This window comes from Anas acuta, chromosome 3 (genome assembly GCF_963932015.1).
Source record: "Anas acuta chromosome 3, bAnaAcu1.1, whole genome shotgun sequence".
Lineage (NCBI taxonomy): Eukaryota > Metazoa > Chordata > Aves > Anseriformes > Anatidae > Anas > Anas acuta.
Window position 1 is genome coordinate 11,403,061 of NC_088981.1, and position 10,517 is coordinate 11,413,577.

A 10,517-nucleotide genomic window follows, 5' to 3' on the forward strand; every position below is an offset into this window, starting at 1 on the left:
CCCCACTGCAAAAACTGGAGGACAAAACTGAGTGCCTCTGCAAAGCACCTTTGTATCTGCTGATCAAAACTGCTTGGTTTTGGCAGCAGGTATCAGGACAATTGCCCCAAAGCCCCACTCTCCTCAGGCAGCCCAGCCCGCAGGCAGGCTTTGTCACCAAAAGATCCCCTTACTATCCCCAGACTGAAAGGAGCAGCACTGCTGAAAATCAGCATGAGGGTGACCTCGGATATAAATCCTTCCTAAAATCTTTGTAAGCCTCCACTGCTTTAGTTCCAGCAGTTCTGCCCATGACAATGAACAGCCAGCCAAAAGGTAAATAGAAATGCAAAATATCCCCTAAGCAAACACGTTACTGTCTTTTAAAACAAGTCCATTTAAATAATGGGAAAATATATTAAAGAAACAGAATCTATTCGGGTTTATGTTTAAAGATGAATTAATGCAAATATCACAGGTTTATCCTGAGTTGCTCCCTTGAGAGGATTCACTGGGGAAGCAATTTGTTTCTTTTTAGCTAAGACAGGAAGCTTTGAAGTTAGCGAGTTGTCTGTCTCTGCGAGTAGCCCATTTAATCTGAAGGAAAAGTGTCAAATCCAAGTTGGAGTTGTTAACCACTTGTGTGTCTGTGCATTGTTGGAAGCACTGGCAAGAAGTCTTTGGCAAGCCGGCGACTGGCAGTACTAAGAAGGCTGGAAATGGCACAAAGAATTTCTGGGGGAAAATAATAATGATAATAATTATATATATATATAATAGGCTATTATATACATATAATATATATATATTATATATATATATATGTTATATATAATATATAACATATATATCATATATATATGATTATATATTAATTAATATATATTAATATATATAAAATATATATGTGTTAATATATATTATATATATATATAATATGTTAATAGCCTATATATATATATATATATACATATATATATATATATATATAGGCTATTAACATTTTTTTTTTTTTCCAGAGACAGTCTCCAGAGTTTTGGGGACATTTGCCTGCTCCATCTCCCCTGGCACTACTTACTGCTCCTTTAGCTGTGCTCATGAACGTGTTTCTGGAGCTTTGCTGTAACTAGACTAGGTAAATGAACTTGGTTTATTTTTTTTTTACTTTTAGCTTGGAATATTTTGCTGATTTCATGTGTAGGATTGCCCCGTGATGGGCTTGCTGGCACACCTGGGTGGGCGATGAGTTGTGACCAGTCGGGTGATGGAAGCAGGTGCCTCTTGCAGGCTGTTTCCCTGCACAGAAAATTTTAAAAGCTGTTGTCTGAAACTGCCACGGGATTCATGTCAGACTCTGCCTTCATCCCAGAACTGTTCTTCTGAAGCCAATTTTTCCACTCTTTAGTTACAAACCAGACCCTCAGCTATCAATCAGCACAGCTTCACTGAGCTGGGTTCCACGAGCTCTGCATGGTGTCAGCTTTTAGCCCAGAGACACCAGCCTTGGGGCATCAGCTGCAAAGAAAACCTCTGCAGTGTGAGTAGCCTGTAAAGCAATCCAGGGAGGTCAGCATGCATCTGAAGACAGCTCAAAACAATAACCAGAGGGGGAATATAAACTGTTTACTGCACTTGGATTTGCACTGAAATCTACTGATGCAAAATTCATAGCCAGCATGAATTAATTCACTCCTGATCATTTCCCATAAAAACTCCAGCTTCTACTCCCCTCCCCTAATGACTTCTGCTCAACAGCTGTGGATTTGCAAACTGAAATGCAGTGGATGTTAACGTTTCAAAACAGCTCTAAAAACAGTGAACTGAATTGTCTTTGAAATTTTAAAGTTGCTCCCAGTTATACCAAATTAAACTTGTGACGTTCTTTATGGGCTATACTTAATCGCTGCGCATCTTTCATCTCATTATCACCCGCGTGTGAGGGAGATGCATCATCCCTCTTTTGCAGATGCAAAAAAAGAAACACAACATCTGAGAGAGTCCTGGAAATTGCTCTGATCAGTAGCATGGGCTATGTCACAAGAAGGCCCTCTCCTTTTCATGGTAGCTGAATCAGCTGCAAGATCTCAGGTTGGTTTCCCCAGCGTGCTGCAGAATTTAGGTCAAGTTCCCACTGGGGAACCAAGCAATGAGATGTGCGAAGCTGCTCCTGCTTTGCAGCAGCTCCTTGGCTGGAGAGGAGAGCTGGGTGCTGCTGTTTAAGATGTTGTTGTCCCTGTTCCTCCTCTGGAGGGTGAGCTGAGGGCTGCAGTCGAGTTAATGGCCTCAACAAATGCATGGTAAAGTCAGTTTATGTAATGACCTGGAATTTATGTCTTCGCTCATGAAACAGGAGCTAGTGGCTGTTTTAATGACTAGTGTGCAGTGTAAATACCATCCTGAGCTGGTCTTTCCTCAGACAGTCCACGCAAACGCTGCTGAAGTCAAGGAGAGCTGGGCTGCTATCCAAGGACAGAGGCTGGTTGCTTGTGTGCTTAGGATACACCGAAAGCGTTAGGAATGGGATGTGAGAACAGAAGAGTAAATAAGCCTGCTTACTGCATCAGGAAGGGCTGCCTCGCAGACAGGTAGCTGCAAAAGGACTAGTCAAGGACTGCACTCATTTGCCTCTCCCAAAATCACAGGCTCACCTGCCCTCTCTCCCCCCATCAGCTCAGGAGCCCTGGGATACCCCTCAAAAGGGCAACTCTATAGCAAGGAGGTGTAGTCGCATGTGCTGCGTTGAAAAGAAAAGATTCCTCAACTGAAGAGCTAATGGCATGACTGGAGATATTTGAGTACAGACTTGTAGTAAGGGAAAAAAAAAAAAATCTGCTGTAACAATATTTGTATTTCCATGCTTCTGTAGTTGAAAAGAACCCAGATTATATGTTCATAATGTTTGCTGGAGAAGCCTCTAAGTCAAGTCAGAAGGAAATGAGGTAAAAAGATGTTTTACTGATTTCTTTTTTTTTTTTTTCCCTTGAAGTCTGCTTTGCTTTATAAGCTTATGTAAGCAGCTGGTGTAGCAGAGGATCCTGGCTCTAAACTCTGACTGTGGTGTGGCTTCTCTGGTAGCAGCAGCTTTCAGTGCAACGAGCTGCAGGAGGAGCAGCTGGGTTCACCCCTGGATTCTGGCAAGCTGCAAGGAAATCCATCACACCTGGCTGCAAACCTGTGAGGGCGGGGAGGGGAAAGCAGGGATTTCAGTGGCTCCGTGCTTGTGTGCAGGACGTGAGCAAAGCTGGTTGCAGGGAATCAATGCAGAGGAATACCTGCAGAATGCACGGATAAAGTTGAAGAGGATACATAACGCCCTGCAGAATCTTAATATTCCAGAAATAGGGTACCAGGTAGAAAGTAAGTAATGGGGCTGGTTAGCAAAGCCTTGGATTATGGGAGCTAATGCAAACTGACCCTAACTGGTGGCTACTTCAGGGTTAGAAATGTGTATGAATTTTGTGGCTGCAGTTTACCCTGCAATAGTTAGAGAGCTGTTATATTAATAGTATAAACCAGGCACTGTGCAAAATGGGTGGGAAAAGAGAGCTTGTTTCTCTTGGCTAGAAGAGATCCCTCAAGAAGTGAGATTACAGGAGCTGTGAGGGGAAGAAAAGGGTGGCACAGGGCCACAGAATTAGCTGAAGTAGCACCTTTTGCGAGTAAGGCCTTCCCAGCAGAATTAAAAATTCATCAGGTCTAGGACCTTAATAAGTGATTTCAAAAGGAGATGTGGCAAAAAGTGCTCAGCAGTGCAGGCAGATCCTGCTGGCCCAAGTGGCTGAAAGCCAGGAGCAGGGAGAGAGTGAGTCCGCACTTCTGCAGGGAAGTTATAAATAAAGGAGCAGTGGGAAAAAGAAGGGGTAAGTCGTGAAGCAGCCGGAATTTGTTTAATGTTTCTCAAGATTTAAAGCTAATCATAAGCTAAGTTGACACTCGTGGTTCTTCCTCCCACCCCACACCTCCTAATTTACAGCGGACCAGGCTCCTGTGCTTTTCACGAGCGTGATGTACGTGAAAGGAGCAGCCTAATACCTCAGCTGCTCCAGGAGCCTGACAGTGTTTTCTCACTGCTTCTCCCTCTAATAAATCAAAGTGTTCAAATCAACGGACTGCCCAGCCAGTAAGAGTCCTGTGGTAGGGAACAGCGGCTGTTTATGCATTTTTACAGCCATGAATCTCCTGGATGGCATTCCTGTTGACTGCAATGCCTCGCAGCAGTTATATAATTGCAAGCAAAAATTTCGCTCTTTTTGCCAAATTGCTGAACCAGAAGGGTTTGCTTGCTAAAGGACCAGAGGGAAGAAACTGGAAGGGAGACTCAAAGGGAAGAGGCTGTATAAACTCTTGGGCTGTGATCAGCATTTTGATCGTTTTAGGAATTTGTCAAGGGGAGAAGAGGGAGTTGTGTGGAGAGAGATGGGTGAATAATTAACAGTGTATAATTTAGTCAATTAATTTTGCTGATTGAGAACTATCTGCAGAGGGGTTTGTGTGTATATCAAATGTTACTCAATAGCTCTTTTCTGTAAATAGATTTTGGGTCATAGCTTTATCCTGAGGAGTTCATTTGGGTATTTGATAATTAAATACTGAGGAAGAAGTGAGAGTACTAGCACATGAAAAGGAAATCACGGAAATGGTGCATGTGTAGTCTCATTGATTTCTGAAGGCATGAGATAGGGAAAGTTCGTTTGATTTGATCTTTCATCTCTCTCTCTAGCCTCTGGAGAAGTCACCTCAAGTCTTGAGAGCAGTGAAATCTGAGGCATTTGGAGTGAATTACCCAGTCCTATCGTATATTTGTCTTGCATGAACCCAGCTTTAGGGGAGCTGAGTACCTGTTTGCCTGCACATGGTGATGGGTATGCAACACTCATCTGCAAATCTTGTGCAGACAATTGAGCCTATTTCATTAACTTATGACTACTCTCACTCTTACCTGCCTCCTACCCCTTCATTAAAGTGATGTGCTCCTTCTAGACTGCATTAGAAATTATTTAAAAAGGGGAAGTTTTCCATAAAATATTTGCAATGGAGCCTAGGCATCATTATTGCAAGATCTTAGTAACAATAGTCAGTATTAACTTCCACGGCTCTGAGGAAGACACAGGTGTTCTTTAACCTCCCCTCCTTGTGTAACCTTGAGCAGATAATTGCTTAGAGAAGTTTTATTATCCCTATTTTACAGCTAAAACCCATCTGAATGATTAAAAAAACCACTCTTGGTCACAAGACAAAAGTCTCAGACTCGTGCATCCCAAAATCTGTAATGGGAGTTAGGAGAATTCTTGCTGTGAGGGTCTGAGTACAGCACGCCGCCCATGGAGCTGGTGTCATAGCAAAGTACAGAATGCAGCGCACTGCAGATGCTGCTGATGAAGTAAAACTGCAAGGCAAATAAAAGAAAAAAAGGTATGAAAACATGATGTTTACGTGAAAATCTTTACTGGACAAAATGTGGATTTTGTGTAGCAACCTCAGAAGATTTGCAACTTTTTTTTTTTTGTACCAAGTCATTTGCATTTCACCTGTTTAATTTAAATTGGTATCCACAAGTTATCCCCCCCTTTTTTTTTTTTGGGGGGGGTGGGGGGGGAAGGAGGGGGAACACTAATTTTGTATTGCAAGGTAGCTTTCTCCTGCGAAGTTCCCACTCCAAGTAGTACAACTGGCCTTTCAGATAACTCTGCTTGGCTTCTGTGCATGTGTTTGCAGCTCACAAACAGATTGCTAATGCTCTTTTTTTGTTTGTTTCAGTGCTTTCATTTAGTGGGTGACACTCCTGACAGTTTGATTACTTGGAATTTGAGGTGAATATGCCCAGCCAGAGAGATCAAGTCAAGATAGAGAAAAATGAGGAACACGTTACAATAAGAAAATTGGACTTTTTGTGAAGAACACAATTGCTTGTTCATATGTTGCTGAAATGTGAAGGTACTGTTAATAACTCTCTGAACCTCAGCTTTTTTAATTATCTTTGTATTTGCCACCTAGGATCATGAGGTAGGGACTTGTGGCTGCACTGTGTGCAACAGACAAAAGCAAAGCTGCTTGACGCAGCATCAACAGTTTGTGGCACTGAAGTTTCATGCAGTCATTGCTAAATCTTTCATGCTTAAAACAATGAGAATTGATAGTCAGCTATGAAACCAAAATCATATAAATCCACTTCAGTGTTTTGTTTTTTTTTTTTTTTTTCTCTTCAGTTGAAACCATGACCCAGCCTAACACAGTTCACTTACCAACCTCAAGTGCTCTGTCAGGTTTGAAAAAGGATAGAAGTGAGTCAGGAAGGGTGAACGTATTTCATGCTTCATAAATGTATGTTGGGATGGGAAGGAGAGAATGACCTGCTTGATTGTATTTTTTGGCAGTGCTCATATACCTCATTCCAATTATCTGTTGCATGTCTTATACAAAGACAGTGTATCTGCTGTCTGGATTTCCAAGGGGCATGTTCAATGTAGAGCAGCTGAAATGGAAGCTAAATGTTACTGTAGGCTTCAGTTTCCCAGCGGTAGTGCTGCAGGTAATTTTTCTAGCTATAAATAAAATGATCCTTAAAGCTGGATGCAAAGAAACAGAAGTTTGGGGATGATTTGGCTTGTCATCTCCATCACAATCTAGTCTTAATGAGTATCTTGTTAGTTATTTCCACACCTGGTGTTTCCTATGCAGAGGCCTCCAGGATGCACCAAAGAAAGTAGAGAGCAGGAAGAAAGATGAAGCTTAAATTATCATCATCAGCTCTGTTTGTCAAGCAAGGTATGCACATCTGAGGGAAGCTGTGTGTGGCTGCTGCTGCTGACAGAGCCCAGGCAGCATGCTGTGTGCGTGCGCCCCATCTGCAGGGATCCCATGAAAGAGAAACCCTCAGGCCTGGAGGAGGACAAGACTGATGCCAGCCTCTTGGCACCAAAGCCCACCAGGACTGAAGCTCATTGACCTGCTGTGGCTGTGCAGAAAAGCTGAACCACTCAGCACCTCGCTGCTCCAATGCTGCTTGTGTGATTCATTCCAGGGGCTCACAAGAAGGGAATCCTCTCACCAGTCATGGGAAAGGGACTTTGTCTAGACAACATCAATTTTGCAGTGTAGGTAACTTTCTGTGGTGGTGGTTTTTGTTGTAGGTGAGAAATAGAAAAGAGACAGGTTGGGTACATCTCTCCTTGGGCATGAAGGAGAGGTCCTGTCAGCACAGTGCCCTCAGTTTTCCTGTGAGGGCTCTTTCCGTCCCCAAGCTATACCTGATGGGAATCCGAATTTCCCCTGCAGAACTCTGTTTTCATCTCACTGATGCATATTTGTTGATCTTCCCCTCCATTTGCTTAGCAAAGTTGTGTTCTAATATCCCGGTTATAACATGAAGCTGATTAGCATACATGCACCCAGTCAGCCTCAAACATATGGGAACCTCTCAAAGATTATGTTAATTCTGAGGCGATGCTGCTCGGCGATTAGTCACAAAGTCTGCAGTATAAATTCATACCTCTCTCTGCCTCTGCTCTCCTTCCCATGGCTGCTGTGTATTTTCTGTACCACCTCTGGCAGAGAAGCTGGAGGTCAGACAAAGAAAGGAATGAAATACCGTCTAGCAAGAATAGGTTATAAAGATAAATTGTACCACTCAAACGTGAGGCACTTGCAAGTGTGCTGCATGGCACAGAGTTCTGCATGTTGATCAGCTGTGTCACTTTACCTGTTTGCAGTGCTCCTTCATCTTCTGTTGTTTTGCTTTAGAGCCAGTGATAATGCTGGCTTTAAGCCATTTTTACCCCGAAAACTCCAAATGCTTTATTTAGACAAGGCTTGCTCTGCTCCTTGGTTAGAGAGGGCAAGCATGTGCCAGAGCCTTGAGGATTCTTGTTTGAGGAAGAGAATCGCTCCAAGCAGCTGGATGGGTGGGTATTGTCCTCTCAGCATTACTCACACGTACACAACCTCTTCATTTTCAGAGACTTTTTGCTCAGAGGAGGCTTCCTCAGTGCACCTCCTGTCGCACCCGGGCTTATGAAGCCCTGCATTTCTGCTGGAAACTTCAGGGACTTTTCATCTTGGATGTCAGACAAAAAAGTCAGTTTGCCCTTGCAAATAGCATCCTCCAAAGGCAGTCCCCCTGCAGCAGGAATGTCGTGGATGGCATGGGGAGAAGCACAAGGGGTAAAGCAGCTTGACAAGAGCACAAACCAGCAGCTGGTATTGTTTTGCTTGTGCATCTGTATGATAAGATTTTATATGATTAAATTGTTCCACAAGGTAGCTGTAACTAAGTTATAAAAAGTCTCATAAATGTTCCAGCTGGTAGGTAGCAGACTGTGAGACGCAGCCGATGGTCAAATGTATACTCTAATCGGTCATGAAAAATTATATTTAATTCACTTAGGTTTACTTGAGAGAGACTTGAAGCTAAAGGATCAGCCAAAATACCCTTCAATTCTGAAACTCTTTTGGCCCAATTCCTAAACTCTGAATACCCGAATTTCATATTTGACATTTCAAGCCAGGACACACCTGATCCTTGTGGCTTAAACCTTCAGTAATTATATAAATGAACTAACAAAATGATTTTTTTCTACATTGAAGTTCCTTTTATCTACATAACTTTCCTAGGAAAGCACTGTAACTGTAAATAAGGGCCTCATGTTATAAACTTCTGTCTTAGGGGTTTTTATTTTGGTAAGCCTTTCTTGAAGATATGTTTGATTTTTATTTATTTATTTATTTTTTAATTTTTATTTAATCTTCCTTGCAAAAAGGTTTGTTTTGAGAGCTGTGTTACTGAAGACTGGTACTGTGGACAGCATAGCTTGCTGAATCTGCTCCGAGTGAGAAATAGCTTTCCTCTATCAGCACCATCTTGTCTATGTTATATGTGAATCAGCAGCACAAGTAGTGTGCTTTGGTGAATAAAAGGGTTTTTCTTGTTTGTTTTGGTATGGGGAAACATCCACAGGAGCAGTTGCTCTTCAGAAATTAATCTGCATTATTTATTAATTAATCCTCTGCATTGCTGACTCACCTCCCGCAGTCTGGGTTCCTGGTGTTGGCAGCTGTATTTATGCTGAATGTACAAAGAAAGCAGAGCATCTCTCAGGCACGTGGGGAAGAACAGGTCTCCATCTCCGTTTTGGTGGCACTAATAATGCCAGAGAAGTTGTGTCCCTCGCTGTTGGTCTCCTCTTCGGGGTTTGGTTTTGTTGCAGTGGAAATTAGTCAGTGTTGCTGTAAATATCCTAAGATTATAATGAATAGTAATGATATAAGCCCCTATTATACTGTAAATTTCAAGCCTTTCAGCAGTAATGAAAGACAAACTGGGGGCTGAGGGAACTGGGGAGAAGCATAGGTTTGCCCCATTGATTGTATTAAATTCTTTGGGTTGGGTCTCCTGTCTTCATCTCTCTCTCTCTCCTGTCTGTCTCTGTTGTAGAAACTCAGTATTCACCTTGGCTATGCCCATGTTAGCAAGGCCTGAAGTGCAATGGGAATAGGTTGGTGGAATGAGACTACTGGTATTGGGACCACCGTGCTATCGGGATTGCAAGTGGGGTTACGCCAGACTGGTAGTCTCATGTATTAAATGTCCCTTCACAGTTGGGCTGTGTTAGCCACTCTACTGGAGTGTGTCAGGAAAAGCTCCCATTGATTTATTCTTCACACAAAAAAAATTGCTTTCTTTATAATGCTTTTTCTTTGTGGAAAGAGCCACATTTAAATTGTTCAAATTTGCAGAGAAAATTGAATCTATTTTTTTCTCTTCTTCATTAAAGTCTCAATCAAAAAGCACTTGATTTTCTGCCCTAACAAAAATGGAAGAGCAAAATAACATAACAGGGGTAGCAGATGCCAGGCACATATTCTGCCAATACCCACAGTCTTCAGGATGGGCAAATATTTTTCTGCATTTAAAAGTGCGTATTTTCTGTTAATTTCACAGGAATACACTTTCAGGAGTTATATCTTCTCATACCAGTGGACAGTGAAACATGCCTTAGGTGATTGTTCAGAACACCTCATAAAAAGAAAAATAAATCAGGTAATATGTCCTAATCAGGTCTTGTCCTGAACTCATTGCCATCTTAAATCCTTAAGTGAAAAAATATTTTCCCCTTACATTACACTTTTTATCATTAGAGAATATAACTTTGAATGTTGTTGCTTGTGTAAAATCCAGTCCCTCTTCTAAATCCTTTGCCTCAGTTATGCTGCAGCAATGAGTGCCACTTGGAGTTTCTACCTCCAGTTTTGTCTTACCACTGAAGATACTTTCTTTCTTACGAAAAAAAAAATACATGTATATGCGTGTGTGTGTATATACATATTTATAGATTTAAGAGAGTTTTTAATTTAAGACAATGATTTAAGAAAAATGAAAAATCCAGGATGGACTCTTTTTGTTTCACATTCACAAAAAAGCTTATTTTGGAAAATGTTATCCAGAAAGATGAAAGCTTTGAAAAGCTCTTGGAGTTTTTATTAGAAGCTGGTTGTTATACTCAGAGAACCAAACAAGAATAAATGATCAAAGACAAAGCTTT

The 10,517-nt window shown here is 41.7% G+C and overlaps 1 long non-coding RNA gene across 1 annotated transcript; it reads left to right on the plus strand.

Annotated features, from left to right (window-relative positions):
* The first annotated feature begins 3,129 nt into the window (after positions 1-3,129).
* On the plus strand, positions 3,130-10,517 carry LOC137853389 (uncharacterized). Its single transcript, XR_011094460.1, has 4 exons — positions 3,130-3,336; positions 5,737-5,913; positions 6,658-7,073; positions 7,935-10,517. It is a non-coding gene; the product is annotated as an uncharacterized lncRNA (long non-coding RNA).